Source organism: Acomys minous (genome assembly GCF_964271855.1).
Source record: "Acomys minous genome assembly, chromosome: 14".
NCBI lineage: Eukaryota > Metazoa > Chordata > Mammalia > Rodentia > Muridae > Acomys > Acomys minous.
The window spans coordinates 89618430-89638360 of record NC_140496.1 but is presented as its reverse complement, the minus strand read 5'-3'; the positions used below and the strand labels follow the sequence as shown (position 1 = coordinate 89638360).

The 19931-nt window shown below is 37.6% G+C and overlaps 1 pseudogene across 1 annotated transcript; it reads left to right on the top strand.

The window, feature by feature from the left end:
* Positions 1 to 311: 311 nt before the first annotated feature.
* LOC311582502 (high mobility group protein B1-like) lies at positions 312 to 19701 on the top strand (annotated as a pseudogene). Its single transcript has 2 exons — positions 312 to 808; positions 19324 to 19701. The product of its transcript is annotated as a high mobility group protein B1-like (transcript).
* Positions 19702 to 19931: the final 230 nt, after the last annotated feature.

Below are 19931 nucleotides of genomic sequence, written 5' to 3'. Positions count from 1 at the left end.
ATTTCATTAATAAATTTATCTTTCGAAGAATTGATTAAAGTAATATTACTAACAAGCATAAGCTGGCTGGCATGAGTGCTAAGTAGAAGGGAAAGTGATTAAGATCACATGTACAAATAAAATTATCAGTTAATTTTGGGCCACACAAATTTAAATGATGTTACACAGTGGAGAGAGTGAGGAAGCTGCGTCTGGCTCCCGCTCTCACAGGCATTGTAGCACACTGAGCTCCATCGAGACAGCGCCAGGGCAAGCGGGAGCCAGAATGGCATCTGGCGACCCTGAGCCTCACGGACGAAAATCAGCTAAACATGGGCAAACGAGATCCTAAGGAGCCGAGAGGCAAAATGTCTTCATATACGTTCTTTGTGTAAACTTGCCAGGAGAAGCACAAGAAGAAGCACTCGGATGTTCTGTCACGTTCTCAGAGTTCTTCAAGAAGTACTCAGCGAGGATGAAGACCATGTCTGCTAAAGAAAAGGGGAAATTTGAAGACATAGCAAAGGCTGGCAAAGCTTGCTATGAAGGAGAAATGAAAACCTACATCTCCCCAAAAGGGGAGACTGAAAAGAAGTTCAAGGGCCCCAGTGCACCCAAGAGGCCTCCTTTGGCCTTCTTCTTGTTCTGTTCTGAGTACCGCCCCCAAATCAAGGGAGAACACCCTGGCTTATGTGGTGCTGCAAAGAAACCAGGAGAGATGTGGAACAACAGAGCCGTGAATGACAAGCAGCCCTGTGAGAAGGCGGCCACGCTGAAGGGGAAGTACGAAAAGGACACTGCAGCCTACAGAGCTAAAGGAAAGCCTGATGCAGAAAAAAAAAAAAAAAAAGGGAGGGGGGGAGGGTGGTGGTCCAGGCTAAAAGGAGGAAGACGAAAATGGAAGAGGAAGATGAGGAGGAGGATGAAAATGGTGAAGAGGAAGAGGAAGAGGAAGATGATGAGGAAGGACATGATGATGAATAAGTTCGTTCTAGCGCAGGTTTTTTTTTTCTTGTCTATAAAGCATTTAACCCTCCTGTACATAACTCACCCCTTTTAAAGAAAAAAAAATTGAAATGTAAGGCTGTGTAAGACTTGTTTTTAAACTGTACAGTGTCTTGGTTTTTTGTTTCTCTTTTTGTTTTGCTTTTTTGTTTTTTTTGCATAGTTAACACACTACCAAACGTGCCTTTAGCTAGTCCTGTCCGGGTGGTATTTTCAATGACTACTGACCTTGCCTGGTACAGTCTAGGGGTTATAAATTGACATGGAAATTTAAAGCAGGTTCTCGTTGGTACACAGCACATATTAGTTATCTATGGGGATGGTAGAGTTTTGTTTTGTTTTGTTTGGTCTGTTTTGTTTTATTTTTCCATCTTCAAATGTCTGTGATGTAGCTTATCCAAAGATAATTGTTTCGTTAACTGAAAAAATTGCAGTCCTTTTGTTGACATTCTGAATGCTTCTAAGTAAGTACAATTTTTTTTATTAGAAAAACAAACAAATTTAGATGGAAAAGTGACAGAGATATATGCACAAAATGGTTAAAAATAATTTCATAATTTATATAAAGTACTCAACATCTTAACATTTCCAAGATTAGCATTGTTAGCCTTGGTTGTCATCCTGACTGGATGGAAAAACTGCCTAGAAAAACACATTACTTCTGTTTGTGGGAGGTGGTGAGCAGAGACAGTTAGCATATGGATCAGGCAACCAGGGGAAAGACTGCTTTAGTGTGAAAAGCACTGTTCTAGAGTCAGCGGGAACAGCGGAAGCAGAGCGGAAAAATCAGGAGTGGTGCACATTTGCAATTGTCATTAACAGGGCCATCTGACTACAGGTACTTCAGTCTTCAATGGATGGCCACTGTGTAATTATCCAGCCTATCTGGATAAACTGTTGTTAAAATTATGTTTTATTTCTATTGCTTTTAAATACAAACACTTAAGAGAAGTTTTAAAATTCGTTTAAACTACTTTATTAGCCAAGTTTTTATTTTTACCAATTGAAAAAAAAATGTGTTGTCCTTCTTTATGTATCTCCACAAGAGAGGAGAATTAATATTTACCTCATTGTTTGGTGTGTGCAGTTTGATTGAAAATGGCTCCATACTCGCATATATTTAAATACTTTGCTCCTGGCTGGTGGCGCTTTTTGGGAAGGATTAGGAATAGGAAATGTGGCCTTGATGTAGGAGGTGTGTGACTGGGAGTGGGCTTTGAAATTTCAAAAGCACATGCCAAGTCATTCCCAGCTAGCACCCCCAACTTCTCTGATTCCTGCTTGTAGAGAAGAGGGGCGCTCGCTCTCAGCTTCTGCTCCAGTACCATGCCTGCCTGCCTGCTGCCATGCTCCCCGCCATGACAATCATGGGTTCACCCTCTGAAACTGTAAGCTCTAATAAACATTTTCTTCTATAAGTTGCCTTGATCATGGTATTTTCACAATAGAAAAGTCACTAAGACTTATGGTAGCGTAATAATCCAGGATTCTTTATTATTAATTGAAATTGTGGTCACACACACACACACACACACACACACACACACACACACACACACGATCATTTATATACCTTTAAGGATAATGTGTTCTTACTCTTTGAGGAGCTTATAATATGTGTTGTGGTTTACATATGAACTATTTCCTATAGACTTACTTGTTAGTGATTGGCTTATGGAGTAAGAGTTCCACAACTTTTAAGAGGTAGAACATCATTGAAGAGAGTATTTCCTAGGAGATATAGCATTATATTTATACCTGATCTCCCTTTCCTCCTTTGCTCTTTGTTCCCTTTCTACCATGAGACAAGGGAACCCTTTAGTCACATAACCCTACTGCTGAGATGTTTGCTCAAGTGATAGGGGCTCTCTGAAACTGGGAACCAAAGTAATTCTCCCTTCTCTTAAGTTGGCTCAGTGCAATGATGAAATTCTAGAGGCTGAGAAGAATGTCATTTCAGGGGGGTCTTTGTTCACAGCTCAGTGCTCACGGTGATCCTAGCGGGTGGGTAAACATGCACCAAAGTCTGTGATGCATAGTTTTCCCCAACCACAAGCCCCAAAGAGAATCTGATGAGTGCTGTGTACTCTGGCTTCCACAGAGGATATAGTTGCAATGAGATATAAAATGCTGTTTTATATATGTATTGTGGATATGCCTTTTTGAAAACAAAGAGATCATAGCATACTACTCAGGAGCTTGCAGGGTGCTGTACAGTTTGTGGGACGTGTGTCTGAGTATTAAGTGGTATAAGAACGACATGATGTCAGAAAATGACATTATTCCTATTGAGGTAAAGATTACGTTTGACATAGAAAAGCATAAAACATGTCATTTTAAGTGACTAAGCCTTGACTTAAAAAAATAAATAGGTCAATTACCAACTACTTTAAAATTTCTAATGTAAATAAAACTATCAATACCCAACTGTTTCTCTCTTTCCTAAAATTATGTATCCCAGAATGCTTTTCTAAAGATTTCTATGAAACTATTAAGAACTGATAGTGAAAAGAAGAAGAAAATTAAATGTTGATAAAGCAAAAAAAAAAAAAAAAGACAATCTTCTACATTATTTTTATATAAGAAATATTTATACAGCAGACTGACAATAACAGTCTGAGAGATTATAGATTTGACTCTATAGAAATACTGATATGAAAATGCTTAAAAAATCTTACAACAGAACCCAGTATAATAGAACTTTAATAAGTGCAATTTATTCAAGGAAAGTGACTCCATTAATTTTAATATAAATGCATGTAAAGAGAAGAAATTCACAATCTGATATATGTATATCTGTGTGTGATTTAATAAAATTCGTTTTCAAAGACTTTTTAAATGAAATTTTTAGTATAAAACAGTATGCATCTCAACCTTAATGGCATTATGCTTAAAATGAAAGATTATTTCCTGTGATAGTGAGAAATTCCCAAAAGAAAACAGGCTCAATCACCTCTGGTATTATTAGGTAACCAATACTAAATAGTTCAAAAGCTCTCCTGAAGAGATCATTAGCATCCCTATAACCAGGCAAATAGAGACCCTCTCTTTGTGTTCCTATCCTTGTTAACAAAAGAATTTTAAAAAGTAAATAAGAAGTGCACGGACAATTTTATCAAAGTTCTAGAGTCTATAACAGGGAGACAGGCTGGCAGGAAGGTTATGTAGAGGAGGAAGAGAGAAAGCCATGGCTTGTGTGTCAGGAAGTGACACTGAACAAAATTGAGGACAGCATTCACCTACTTGAGGAAAGGGGCAGCTTCAGAGGAAGAGTGAGAGAGCCCAAAGTGCCACATGGTAGGCTTTGGATGGAATTGGAAGGTAAGGAAAAAGGAAAAGGAAAAGTAACTCTTTTCTGACGTAGGAAAAGCAGAGGACTTAACAGAGCTGTATGGTAGCATGGGCGGGGAGTGGTGCTTATTCCAGAAAGGATGAGCTCATTAATGTGGGTCCTGCACCTGATCTCGCCTTTGCGCTCAGATGGTGTCAAGGTGCTGAGGAGCTGGGGAGCTGGTCTTGATCTGTGGTGAGTATGAGAGGTCTAAGTAGCCAGGGGTGGCAGTGTAGGAGAACAGCTTATTTATTGAAATAGAGGGGGTAGGTTGTATTTCTCTAGTCAGGGGGGAAGGGGAGGAAAAAGGACAAAGGAGAAAATGTACTTAATTTGCATATGCAGACCTGATTGAAGACAGGCAAACGTTAATGATACACCAGTTCAAATACCAAAGCTTAGGAGGGAGGGACTTTCCAAACATATCAGTCAGATTAGCACTGTTTGTCGCATGATTTCTGAGAGGTTAGTTCTCTGTTGAGGAAATGGAGGCCTATCATGCCATGGCCTTTGTCTCTGTGGAGCTGAGTAGGTCTAGCCTGATTTGGGTAGGGAGTGGCACCGCTCCCATCATGCTCTCTGAGAACTGTCCAGGGTATGGACAGCGCTCTACCGTCTCTCATCTGACTTGGGAACCCATACATGATCTTGTTAAGGGAGTAATTTTCCTTCAGCACCTTTAGCATTGCACCTTTTGAGGAGTGGTCTTTTTAAGGGTAATATATTATTTTATTTTATTTCTGCATTTTTGTAGGGCTTTCTACATGGCAGACATTGTTCTACATGCTTTGTAACAATTCAGTCCAATTTTCTCACCATTCTGTACAAATTTCTTATAACTAAAAAATCTCTCTCTCTCTTTCTTTTTTTCCCTTCACATCCCAGTGGCAGCTCCATCCCTCACCTCTCAACCCCACACTCCCTCCCTCCTTCCCACCCCTTCCCTATTCCTCAGAAGAGGGGGGGCCCCGCGCCCACCCCAGCTCACCCAGTCACACCAGGACCAGGCGCACCCTCCTCCACTGTGGCCTGGCAAGGCAGTCCCACCAATGGGAAATAATCCAAAAGCCTACAAGAGAGTCCATGCCAGTCAGGCCAGGTCCAGTCCGTGCATGGTCCTTGGTTGGTGCCTCAGTCTCAGCAGGCCCCTCTGGGCCCTGGTCAGTTGGCTCTATTGATCTTCTTGGGGAGCTCCTGTCACCTCCTCGTCCTTCTCTCCTTCCTCCCAGTTCTTCACAAGACTCGTATGCTTCACCCAATGTTTGTCTGCGAGTCTAAGCATCTGTTTCCAGGCACTGCTAGGTGGAGCCTCTCAGAAGACAATTCTGCTAGGCTCTTGTCTGCAAGCATGTTAGAGTGTTGTTAATAGTGTCAGGGGTTGGTTCTCTCCTGTGGCCTTAATTGACAAGCCCAGCTGGATTAACTCCAGGGGAGGAATGCCATGTTTCTACCAGGGCCAAATAGATTTCATTCTTCTGACCAGGAGAAAGTAATTTCCCCCTAATTGACTTCAGCAGAGTTCTTGTATCCATTCTCAGTGGCCTCGAGGACGTCATTCTAACTACTACTGAAATCTCACTAACATTCGCCAACAAACCATTTAGGAAATGGCCTGAGACTGGGGAATGGACGTAATACAAGTCACCATGCCCATCTAGAGCTCCGGGTCCAAGGCTGTCCATCAGAAGGGGTCAGTGTTTGTAGCGAAGTCTCAGCCGGATTCTCACACACAGCTTCCATGGAGAAGGTATATGGAATTCCTCCAATGAGCTTCTTTACAACTGTTAATGGGTTATTTAACCCTTTGATAGAACACTCACTTACATTTGAGATGCAGGCAGCAAGCAAATGCTACATGTCTGGGAAAGCTGAACGTTGCAGGATTTTGAGTATACATCTCCAGGGTTATTGTCTTAGTTACTCTTCTATTGCTTTAATAAGACATCACAACCAAAAGCAACTTGGGATGTGAAACTGTATTGTTTTGTGTTCAGCTTACAGTTGAAATTTACCATAAAGGGAATGCAGGGCAGGAACTCAAGGCAGGAACTAAGTCAGAAACCATCCAGGAACTTTGCTTATGACTTGTTCCCCCCTGGCTTGCTGAGCTGGAGTTCTTATACTACTCAGGACCACATGCCCCATGATGCCACATTCCCCAGTGCTCTGGGCCTCTATCAATTAGCAACCATGAAAATCTCTCACAGATTTGTCTATAGGCAATCTGATGGAGGAGGCATCTTCTCAGTTGAGGTTCCTCTTACCAGTTCTAGTCTGTGTCAAGTTGAAAAAAATATCAAAACAAAATAGAACAGTTACAGGAGAAAAAAGCTCCTGGGGCAGAAGACTCTAACAAGTGAGCAGCCAAGAGGAGCATGCTGGACTGGATGAGCCACCTGCGTTTGTGTAGAGAGCCCCAGGGTGGCCTATTTTCAGTTTTGGGGTTGGATTTTCAGCCGTGCAGCTGCTCTTTGTTAATCCAGCTCTTGTAAGTAACTTCTTGTGCATACCCCTACTTTATTAACCCCATTTAAAATAAGTTAAACCTTGTCCTTATTCCCACGGATAAATGTAGTCCTCAGTGCCCATCAAGGAAACTTCTCTTTGCAACAGACAGAGACCATTTCAGAATATCATACAACCAATCAAAATGAAGAGTTCTGGAGTCCAACCCCCATGGACAGACACATGTGTAGAACACTACCACACATTAGCAGGGGACACGGCAGAGGAGGAGACAGAAAGGTTGCTAACAGTCAGTCGGGAAGTTTGCTCTGAGGTGGCATCTCCTAGTAATGTCAGAAGTCTCCCCAGCATGACTGACCAGTAGCGAGCTAAACAAAAATGACACAACACGCACGCCAAATGACAAAGGGAATCCCAGGAGGTTTCAGCCCTACACAAAGAACGACAGGCAGCTAGGGACTGTTGAGAGTGGGAGAAACAGTCTTCTCCAGAAAAGAGCACATCAGTTAGTTATCCAAGACCAAACAGTCAGCCCTGAAAACGTACACACAAGATGCATTACACAGTCTGAGCAAGTTATATTTAGGAATGTATATTCCCAATGCAGTTATATATGCATATAATAACAATTTTAAAAGATGCTAATAAGTTTCAAAGAGAGCAAGGAAGGGTATGTGGGATGGTTTGGGGGAAGAAAGGGGATGGAAAAATGATGCAATTATGATCTTAAAAATAAAATTTGAAAAAGGATTAAAAGGTCAAATTGGTTCATCAAGGTGGATGTCAATGCAACTGTTACTCTGGTCAGTGGTGGGCTCACATTTCTAGTCTGTTCTGTGTGCTGTGTCTCTCCAAGAAGTCTCTCACACCACATGTGTTTTATATACCCACACAGATGCATGCCTACATAAATATACATAAATAATATACATCCTAAATAAAAATCCTAAAACATATTTAGATATTCTTATGTAAATGCATCTTCAAGATTGTTTTGTGCTAAATTCCATGAGCTTACATTGGTGGGCTATGTGTTCAGCACAAAACGTTTGGTTTTGTAAGAGACCATCACACTGTCCTCCAGAGTTCCTCAGGAACTTGCTCAGCAAGTTCGAATTCTCACTAGCAATGAGTAAGCCTTCATTCTGTGATAATTCCCTATCAGTATTTGGTGGTGTTGACATTAGGGTTTCACTTTTAGTATGTATGGCTTACCATCATATAATGTAGACTACTTCTTATATGTTCATTTTGAACTGTATTTATTTTTTCAAATTTAATCAACACATAACAAGTGTATATATATATCTGTGTAGTACAGTGATAATTCAATATATATGTAAATAGTACAATAATCAAATAAATTTATTTTTAAATATTAAAAGTAAAGGGGAAGTTACATAGTGCAATGTTCTAATGTATAGGAAGTTTTGCCCTGTAGTTTGTATATGAGTATCTAATTTTGTTGTGATTTCTTTTATGCTTAAACAATAGGTATTAAAATGCTGTTCTTTGTAATATTGCTGCTTTTTATTTTTCCATACAGAATTTGGCATCATCTTATTTAATCAGCTTATTTGTTTACTTATTTTATTATATTTTGAGTCATGATCTCATTATGTGTTTGAGGGATTGTCCAGCTGTTTTCTAGTAAATAGCAAAATAATGAAAATTCCAAAGATATTATTTTTATCCATTTGAAAATGGCTTTTTCCCTATTCCCCTCACCTAGGTCTATGACCAAGGGGGACTTCCTCCCCCACTATATGGTCATAGGCTATCATGTCTCATCTTGGTAGCCTGCTTATTCTTTCTTTGAGTGCCACCAGGCCTCCCCGCCAAGGGGCAGTGGTCAAATACGGAGCACCAGAATTCATGTCAGAGTCAGTCACTGCTTTCCACATGACTGTGGAGAATGTCCTGTCCATTGGCTAGATCCGAGTAGGGGTTTGATGTTTACTACTTGTATTGTCCTTGGTTAGTGCAATAGTTTGAGCAGAGGCCCCTGGGCCCTGATCCACCCATCACAATGTTCTTCTTATAGGTTTCTAAGACCTTCTTGATCCATCTATTTCCCCATCTCCTTTATTTCTCTTACCTAGAGTGCCAGGAGGAACAGGAGGCTACAAGTGATGGGATAACAAGTGAGTTGTAATCTGAATAAATTAATCAAATAAAAATTTAAAAAAGAAAATGGCTTTTTAATTATTTTATTGTTTTTAATTTTTGACATAATAAAATCACATCATTTATCTCTTCCCTTTTCTCCCTCCATATATTTCTTTTTTGTTCTTTTTAAAATACATGGTCTTTATCCATTCTTCTACTGATGGACGCTTAGGCTGTTTCCATGTTCTGGCTATTATGAATAAGGCTGCTATGAACATGGTTGAGCAAATTTTCTTGTTGTGTGCTGGAGCATCTTCTGGGTATATTCCAAGGAGTGGAATAGCTGGGTCTTGAGGAAGCCCTATTCTTACTTTTCTGAGATAGCACCAGATAGATTTCCAAAGTGGCTGTACTAGTTTGCATTCCCACCAGCAATGAAGGAGTGTTCCTCTCTCTCCACATCCTCGCCAGCATGTGGTGTCGCTTGAATTTTTGATCTTAGCCATCCTGATGGGTGTAAGATGGAATCTCAGAGTTGTTTTGATTTGCATTTCCCTGATGATTAAAGAGGTTGAGCATTTCTTTAAGTGTTTCTCAGCCATTTGATATTCCTCTGTTGAGAATTCTCTGTTTAGTTCTAAGCCCCATTTCTCAATGTCCCACGAAAGCCTTCACTTAAAATACATGGTCTCTTTTTTATTAATTATACACACACACACACACACACACACACACACACACACACACACACACATACACACACACACACACACACACACACACACACACACACACACACATATATATATATATATATATATATTCTTAAAGGCAACCTTCTCAGTCTGTATAAAGTTACAGCCAATCAAAACGTAGAATTTATGGAAACTGGCTTTTAAAAATACAGACACAACGGCACATACCTTAAATCTTAATAATCATGAGGCAAAAACAAAGGTATTATATATCAGTTTCTGGCCATCTTGGACTGTACAATAAGACTTGGGGGGAAAATTGACTTGTCTTCTTTTCTTTTAAGCAACTGAAATAATGTATTTACCTTCTGAATAGAGACAGTACGGTAATACAATGAGGCTAGGTTTTTTTTAATGTACATTTGTTCCTTTTTATATTCATTCCATTTGTCTCTGAGCAGAGTATCCACATCTTCTATAGTATTTTTTATTTCCTATAATTTTCAGGCATTTTATTTCCTGAGTACGTTTAGATATATATTGTTTTCTTCATATTTTCATGCATTCATCATTATGCTCTTCATCTTAAAATGTATGGTTGAGTATCGAAAGAGAACATCGAAAGAGCCATCGGGAAAGATGGCTCAAGTGCTTGGTGCTCTAGTAAGAAAACAGGTTGGCTTTCTAGCCCCAGCTGTCTACTCACAATTGTTGACTCCAGTTCCAGGGTTCTGATGCTGTCTTCTGGCCTCCACAGTACTGATACATGCAGAGCAGCACGATATGCCTGTAGGCAATACCAACCCATGTTACATGATAATAGATCTTTTAAAAAGAAAAAAAGTGTAGGTAATCAATGTCCAGTAAGCTGAGAGGAATGAATCCTGTCAGGTCTGATCAGTGTCAGAATCCTGTCAGTGTCCAGTTCTTATAGGGGTTGAAAAGAAAGAAAGGCGATATGGAAATATACAGGGATGATAGAAAAAAAGTACATTATTGAATCTACTCCTCAACTTAAGGCCTTAACTGTTACTCACAAGTAAGGATATTTAAAGTTCATTGGTATAGAATTTTGAATACTGACGCAAAATAAGTTTAATTTTGATACATTGGTATAGACTTCAAATTTAAGATTATTCTTAACACACATTATATATATATATATATATATATATATATACTCAAATATGATGTATTCTATGCATCCAACTCAATTATAATAAAAAGTTTACTTCAAGTACCTAGAAAGTGGTATTGCAGGCTGTTTAGGATAATTAAGTAATACAAGCTAATTATTAGTTGATCAAACCATAGTCATGTCAATTATGACTCTTTTTATCTCAAGAAAGTATATCCTAGGTCTAACATATAGATATGATTCTATAGATATATAAAGTAAAATAGTTAGATAAGGTCTTCAAACGCCTCAGAAACATAAAGAATATGACATTTAAAGATATTTTTATTATTCTAAAGATTCTTTGACAACAAGACAGACTAATTCCTGGCAACACCCAGCCTACCTCAAACAGGAGGTTTGAGAACCTCTTTATGGAGATGGCTTCAAATGTGGCAAACCAGCCACTGGCCAAAATATCTTCATTTCTTCACAGACAGAATTCTACCTAAAAATGGGCAAGTTTGAATGCAGGCTGAGTTGACGGCCAAACTCTACCGAGGCAGGGTAAGCAAGTCCTCAATAGTTCCTGTCTCACAAATATGTCTGTTGTATATATTGGGACAGAAGGCTGAAGATGATGTTTCAACATTATAGAGAGTTCCGGGTGACTGTTCAGGCAGAAAACTGTCATTTTTCATCTTGGAAACTGCTAACCTGCACTTCTGGTTCACTCAAGTAATTAAGTTTTATTCTTTCTCAAGTCTCTGAAAGAGTTGAAGACCAGATGGTTTAGTCTTACAATTAAGCTTAGTTGTTTAGAGGTTATGATGTTTTTAGATATAGATAGGTGTTTCAAGTTGGTAGAAATGAGATATGATAGATAATGATTTTCATTCAGAATTTTAGACTCACCAAGATAGGAAAGATGTTTACTTCAAGTTTGCCAAATACAAATATTTAAAACACTAGCCAATGGTCAGAACATTCTCCACAGTAGAGTGGAGAGTTGGATATGACTTTCTCACGTACTCTGGTGCCTCATATTTGACCATTTTTCCTCGAGGGGGAGACCTGGTGGCACTCAGAGGAAGGACAGCAGGTTACCAAGAAGAGACTTGATACCCTATGAGCATATACAGGGGGAGGAAATCCCCCTCAGGAACAGTCATAGGGGAGGGGAATAAGGGGAAAATGGGAGGGAGGGAAGAATGGGAGGAGACAAGGGATGGGATAACCATTGAGATGTAACAAGAACAAATTAATAAAGTAATATATATCTTGGAAAAAATAAAACACTATGAATTAACATTTATATATTTCCTGGTTGTTTTGTGGTACTTTCTGCTGTATGTAGTTTATTTTATTTATGTGTAATAATATAAATATATATGTTAAAAAATACGTATAATAAAAAATTTCGAAAAGAAGTGGCATGAGATAGTGCTAGTATTATTCCATGTTGTTTAATGATCTCCTTCCAACCTCTGTAACAGAGAAGCAAAACACAGAGTGGGACTGTAAAACTTCTAAATATAGGAGATAAACAGATAAGGAGAAAGTTCTAACCTTATCCATTAGTAATGTGACCTTCAGCAACAGAAAGCATTAAAATCATAGGCACTGTGAGAGTGTTCTCTCACTGAAGAATTTCCAAGGTACATTTGTCTCTTTTCTACAACAAGCACCTTCCCATTTCATATTCTGCCATTCTGCGTTCAGTGCTCTGTTGATCCTAATGCTATAGAGACATTTCATCCTTATTTAAGAAGAAAAGGTGCACCAAACCTAGGTTGCTTCCTACAAGACATTTACATTTTCATTGTGAACTAGTGGCCTTTCTACTGCAATTCTTCTTGTGCCAAACTATGCCATATAGGCAACCTACATTCGACAACGACTAACAAAAACATTTTAGGTTTTCTAGCCTTGGGGAAGAGAAAAGCATGGAAGAAAACATGTCACAATGTTTGAACTTTACATGAGTTGCCAAATAAACATCGAAGTATATAAATATAAAAAGATATTCACTGACTTATGATTCATTACCAAAAATGACATGTATTTTCGCTATTTTAAATGTACCCATAAATTCTTAGTAAGTCAAATATGCTCTCAGAGAGGAACTTTGTGACATTTAAAAAAGAATCATAGATAAATAAAAACTTGAAGTAGAAGCAATAGAGAGCATCATGAATCATGTATTAGTACATCATTTCAACAATTTGTTTTTTCAGTTATGATTCATTACTGAAGCTTGGAGATGCTTCTATCTATTAAGAGTAAACTGCATGATTTTAGAGACAAAATTCAAAGCATATACATAGAAGAATATTATGAGAATACTCTAACAGAATAATAACAATGAAATTTGAAGCAAATATTGAGGGGTAGCTTTTTGGCAGGCAGTATCTTAAAACAGAGGAGAATCTTTAGTTTCGTAGGCATGGACTCTGCTTTTCTATATTTTATCATTAAGATACAAATAGAAAACTAGCACTGTCTGAAATCTTCTTCTTCTTCTTCTTCTTCTTCTTCTTCTTCTTCTTCTTCTTCTTCTACTTCTTCTTCTTCTTCTTCTTCTTCTTCTTCTTCTTCTTCTTCTTCTTCTTCTTCTTCTTCCTCTTTTAAGAAAATTATGAGGCTTATGTAGCAGAAAATGTCACCTAGATAAATGGCACAGAAGTAAGGAAGTATCCTTACTAGTTAAATAAACTTAAACCAAAATCTACTATCCACATCACTACTGCTATTAGTGATAGATTTATATGACACAAGATTTAGTTATATATATCTTACTCTTAAAAATAAATTTGTTCCATCATAATGTGGTACATGTCAATCAAAAGTATGACTTACAGTCTCCAGCTATTGACTTTGTTATTTACCAATTGGGATATTTGGGTTTGAGAAATGGCTCAGTGGCTAAGACCACTTTCTACTTGCTCTGGCAGTAGACCAGCATTCACCTTGCCACATGGTAGCTGAAAACACTATGTAACTCCAGTTCCAGAGGATCTGCTGATGTCTTCGGTCCTCAGGCACTAAATATATGTGGTGTAGTTACATATGTGTTGGCAAGGCACAACACAGTAAACATTTTAAAAGTAAATATTAAAAAAACAGATGATAATAAGTTCCCATGAAATCACTGAAAGATTTCCATGAAAAAATCCATATAATGCACTTCTTTGTAGTCTCTAAAAAATGGGTTTATTAGGTAGTTTTGTGTCACTGTAAGATTATAAATTCAGAGTCTTGTCATTAGTTTTGTCAACATGAGTACAGATTATTTGATAAACACAAAATTTTATCATTTTTGAAAAAAACCAAATTTACATATTGAGATGGGTTTTCTCAATTCTTCTTATAGAAAGAGTTGAGTTGTGACTGTATGTTTGATATTGTGGTTCACAGAGCATCTTCAAGATTTTTAAAAGTTGTGTCTGTCTGTCTGTCTGTCTGTCTGTCTGTCTATGGAAAAAGATACTAATCTATAGAAATAGAAGACCATTTCTATAACACCAATCGTTTCTTTAGTTACTTTCAGTTCAGTGTGTAGGACTGAGGCCTCCTGGGATTGCCTCTATCTCTGTTAGCTCTAGAGATTATTCAGTTCATGTTTAGGCAGTTTGAGTCAGGTTCTCTCATTGAACCTGGAGCTCACTGACTGAGGAGAACTGCCCAGTGAGGTCTAGGGATCCCTCTGTCTCCGCTTTTCCAGGGTTAGCATGGCAGGTGCACACCATCATATCAGATATTTACATGAGTGTGGAAGAAAACTCAGCTTTTCCTGATTTCAAACTTTCCCAATAGGATATTTATCTAGCCATGGCATTTTAATTTTATAATCATTAATATTGAGACTATGCCTTCACATAAGTCATAGCACAAAAGAGTAGAAGTATGCTTAGTGCTATATTAGAAATTGTTGGAAATTCTATCTTAATCTAAGATTAAATGTTAGAAATTTATTTAACAATTTTTATGAAATTCAAGTCAACAACTGAAATAACATTTTTAAAAAGCGAAGCATTTTACAATAATATAAATAAAAGATGAATTAATTGATACATTTGAGGAATGATAATAAGAGTCTTGGTTTCAAAAATTAAACCATTTTGTTCTCTTAAGAGCAGAACTGTATTTGCAGGGGGAAAATACTGTGATTCATAATACACAAGAAGCTCAGACCTTAGCTAAGCTGAAATCATGTTTAATTGGCTTGTAGAAGCATATGCTCACACCCAGGGTTACAGAAAAGTTCCACTATGCAACACAGGTGAATTTTGATAGAAGCACTTCACATTCTTTACATGCTTGATTTTGCATTAATTTTTCAGTCATTTTTTTTGTTCATAAAACTGTGATTACTAAAATTTCCATAGACCTTCACCTAATCTCTCTCTTCCTTAACTTCCCCTTGGTCATGGTATATTATCCCAGTGACAGACAAAAAAAGAATACAAATAATGTTTAGCTAATATATTGTTATTTTCTTGCTTTTTAACCTTATTTTTACACTCTGGTTGGTTTAGTTTGGATGCTTAGAATTCTGACTGTCTGACATCATAAGAAGCTACTTGATTGGGAAACTCTGACCCTCATATTATGAAATAACTTTCTAAATATTTGTAATTTAGATAAATTATTTCAACCTCTATGAGAGACAAACAATCTTGGTTTTGATTGTTTTGTAAAAAATTTAATGCTAAAACCCCTAAACTATGAAAAGAATGGTCTTATGATATTAAATTTTTAACACATTACATTCTAGGAGATAGAGATAGAATTAAAACAACTTGACATTTTAAAACTTTATTAAATTTACTATCAGTCAGAACATCCTTTAGAACAGAACATTTTCATTGAGTCTATGGTGAACTATTTTGGTTTGGCATTTAGGACTCAATAACTTTGGAAGGACATTGGCCCACTGAAGTAGATTGATTCTTTCATATTCTGTATTCAGACATATAGTGTATTAAAAAGGAATTCCAAAAGAAAGAACTTTCTGATGGTTTATAAAATAAATGTCCCTTTATTATTAAATATATTTCTGAAACAATGACTTCCTTTGAAATTATTTTTTACCCTAGAAGGATAGCGGATACTGATGTAATTAATTAAAAGTCAATTAGTGGCATCATGGGGACTCTTTTAGTATCCATTAAGTCTTAGGTAATATTCAAGAATATTTCCTAAGATAATTAGTCACTTGGTTCCATATGCTCCTTCTATAATTAGCTTAGTTAAATTATGATTTCCATGGCAAGAATTTAAACTGATGGAGACAGGATTAGAAGAAGACACTAAATACATGGCTTCAGAACATGTTTTTCATCTCCTTTGAGTAAGTGGCTGGATTTTTTTAACAGGTCACTGTTTCCTGAGCAGGGCTCCCTTTCAATTTCAATTTTTCTTACAGGAAGTCGAAAGTTCTTATGGTTACCTTTTTGTTAAAAATGAGTAACAATTTCATGTTAATCAAGCTTTGTAGAGAAACAGGGATGATGTCAAAACTGAAAACACACACACACACACACACACACACACACACATACACACACACACACACAACCACCAAACAACTGAATTAGACATTTTTCACTTTTTTTCTTTCCTGTGATGTGTCTATTTCTGCTTTTCACTGACCTTCCTAGGGTCGCCTCTACCACTTGATATGCATCTGTCCAAACGTACCGTGGCTCTGGCCTGGGCCTCCCATAGAGGTCTATCCTGAGAATGTGCTGTCTCCTTTCTCTGTGCTTTTATCTCCTTGACTATATTGATATTTTATCACTCTCCATTCTATTGCTTATGGAAGGAAATGGTTTTTATTTCATAAGAGATATTCATCCTAGTGTCACATTCAGATATATTATTTCAGAGATCTTCAGCACATTGTGCTTCAGACTATTTGGAGATCAATTCTTTCTGAGGATGTTTTTCCTACACTCAATAAAACAGTTCAGATCACAAAAGAAACAGATTGCATTGAGATATGTTGGATAGGTAGTAATGAAAAACTTTATATATGTTAATATATGGACCTATTTACAAATTATTCATCATGTACATGAGAGGGCATATAATTTGAAAATTTAATAATAGTGAATAAATAATATTTTGTCATATGTTGAGAAATTACATGACTATGATTGATGATAAACTCTCAGATAATGTTAGTATTTAGTCACTTAACAGAAAAGTGATATTAAATAAATTATTTATCTTCTCAAATATCTCACTTCCTTACCAATAAAATAAAAATCATAGTATTAATTGCCAACATATAACAATTTTGAAATTAAATGAATGAACACATATAAAGAATATATTTCTATACAAGGGATGGGATAACCATTGAGATGTAACAAGAATAAATTAATAAAAAAAGAAAAAATGTAATAAAAATAGAAAAAATCTGTCATAAAAAAGAATATTATTTCTATCGCATAAACTAAAGATGAGTAGAAGTAATGTTGGTGCTTTTAGTTGTCTTACTTAAAATTACCTCATTCAGACCCTCCAGTTATTTGTGTCCAAATGATCCCACCCCAAAAGGCACATTTGTAGCATTTACTTTTCATAGTGATTACATATTACTGAATTTCTCTTCACTTTGGAAATTTATATGCTGACATTCTCATCTTAGACCTGGTCATATTTCCAAAGATCAATTCCGATATTGTCATCTATTGCTCATTCTAAGTAATCTTTTACCTGTTTTCTCAGTAGCTTCTACATTTCATTCATACATTTTAAACATCTCTATAAGGGGCCAGGAGAGATGGCTCAGTGGTTAAGAGCACTTCCTGCTCTTGCAGATGACCTAGGCTCAGTTCTCATGACCCCGACTGTGGCTCTCAAAGGCTTCTTACTCTAGTTACAGGAGATCTGATACCCTCTAGTGGCCGTTACAAGACTATGCAAGCACACAGTACATAAACTCCGCCATGTACACATACACATAAAATAAAATAATAAATATTTTAAGTTATCTTTATCTGGAATTTCTCAGTCTTTAGCAGACAACTATTTAAATGCCATTATTTGGTGTTTACTTAGCTTTTTGAAATGATTATTCTTCACTCTCTATAAACATTTCATTCTGTGCTGCCTTATCAGCAATTGCCGAATTGAAATGTAACTTTAGAGACTCAATTTCTTAGCTGTCTCACAAGCTATATCACTGTGCTAAAGTAAGCCAAAGAAAGTATCGAAAAAGATTGATTCAATTTTGACTTTCTGAAGGTGTGGATGGGTGTATGTCTACAATCTCATTAACGCCAAATGACAATGTTTTTTCTTTTGGTGGCATTTCTGTCCACATTGTATTTTTCCTGTCTACTAAAAGACTTGTAAACATATGGAAAATTATATTTGCATGTACCACATAATGGGCAACATAACTAATTGCTATCAATCTATACTTAGCCTTTTCACAGTCAGCCTACCTTAGATGTCTTAGCTTCTTCCCTCCTTGAAGATGGTCAAGCCTAAAGACCATCCATATGCATGAAACCACATACGGGCAGCATTTATTTTGTCAGTTGGGGTTCCTTCAAGCATCGCAGCTGAAAGTGAGAGGATATGTGTGAGGCAAGAAGGAAACTTGGTTTGGCACGACTTAGTGAGGCTGGTTCAGACTTCCGGAGCCTGACAATAGGCCAGTTTATTTTGGATGTATTTAAGTCCGGTACAATTTTTGAAAGCAGTTTTCAGGTAACAATTATGTCAATCTTATGTGCAAAATGAAGCTGATGACATGATTATATCAAAACTCTTTTGCTAAGTACTTGTGGACTTTACCTCTACTATAGAAGATGAATTCTATGGCTTAAAGGCCTAAGATCTGGAGTGGCCTGACCATTTGGTATTGGATAACGAATCCACAGTCTCTTTTCTGGAGAAGCCTGTTGTTCCCCCTCTCAGCATTCTTTAGTTGCCTGTAGTTCCCTGTGTGGGGCTGAGGCCTCCTGGGCTTTCTTCCACCCATATTAACATGTCTATTCTCATTGTCCTTGTTTGGCTCATATTTAGACAGTCATGTTGGTGAGACTTTATGGGTGTAGTCCTGACATTTCTAGGAGACACAGTCTCACAGTGAGCTCCCTGTTCCTCTGTCTCTTCCAATATTTCAGCTCCTGCTTTCACAAATGTTCACTGAGCCTTAGGAGCAGGAGTTATTTTGTAGATCTATCTTTGGGACTGGGCTTCACAAATCTGCATTCTGATTGGGTGTAGCTTTCTGCACTGGTCTCCATCGGCTGCAAGGAGGCATTTCCTAATGTGGTGTGAGGACTATATCTGTCCGTGGCTATAAGGACAGGTGTTTAGAATGGAGTTAGGAATTATGTTGGTTTAGTAAAGTGGTAGTTGCAGGTTCTCCTACAAGTTTGATGATTTTGCTATCCCTAGATAGTTTACTAGATTTTTGGTCTGATTTTTTACCCTATTAAGCTGATCTTAAGTCAAAATTAGAGAGCCATTTTTTGCTCCCAAGGGATAGGAGACACTACTGCTCCTTAGTAATCCCTCTTCTTTTCTATAAAAATTTAACTCTTCATTTAGTCATCCTGTTCCTAACTTTTAACTCAATCTCTTGTTTTACCAAGAATACAGATTTTGTATTGTCCATCACAAGGAGACCTGTGTCTGGCCTGAGAAACATTCAGTTTAGAGCCCTCTTTGCTACTCACTCCTTCGGCTTGAACCACCTGGGACACAGACAGCAGTGGTCCAGCAGAGCCAGAGGAGGTGAGCTGTTTGCGGGTGAACTCCCATCATCCTCTATCCAAATAACGGCTGTGTCTGGCCCGGTCAACATTCAGTTTATATCCCTCTCCACTGCTGACTCTGTGAGCCTGACCAAGCTGGAACACAGACAGCAGAGAACCGGCAGAGCCAGCAAAGGAGAGCACTTGGTGAGATACAACGCTCATCATCCTCCATCCCAAGGAGGCTCACGTCCAGCTGAGCAACACCCAGCTTAGAGCCTTCCTGCTGCGACTTCTGATCTGCCAGACTCACCTGGGAAAGGCCGGCAGAGCATCTCCAGGCCTGCTAACACCAGAGACAACCAGATGGCTAGAAGTCAATATAAGAACACAATCAACAAAACCCAGGACAATATGATACCACTGATGCACAAGAAAATGAGCATACATCTGAGATTATAAAAAATGATAAAATTTTTTTATTATAATATTATTATTATTATAAA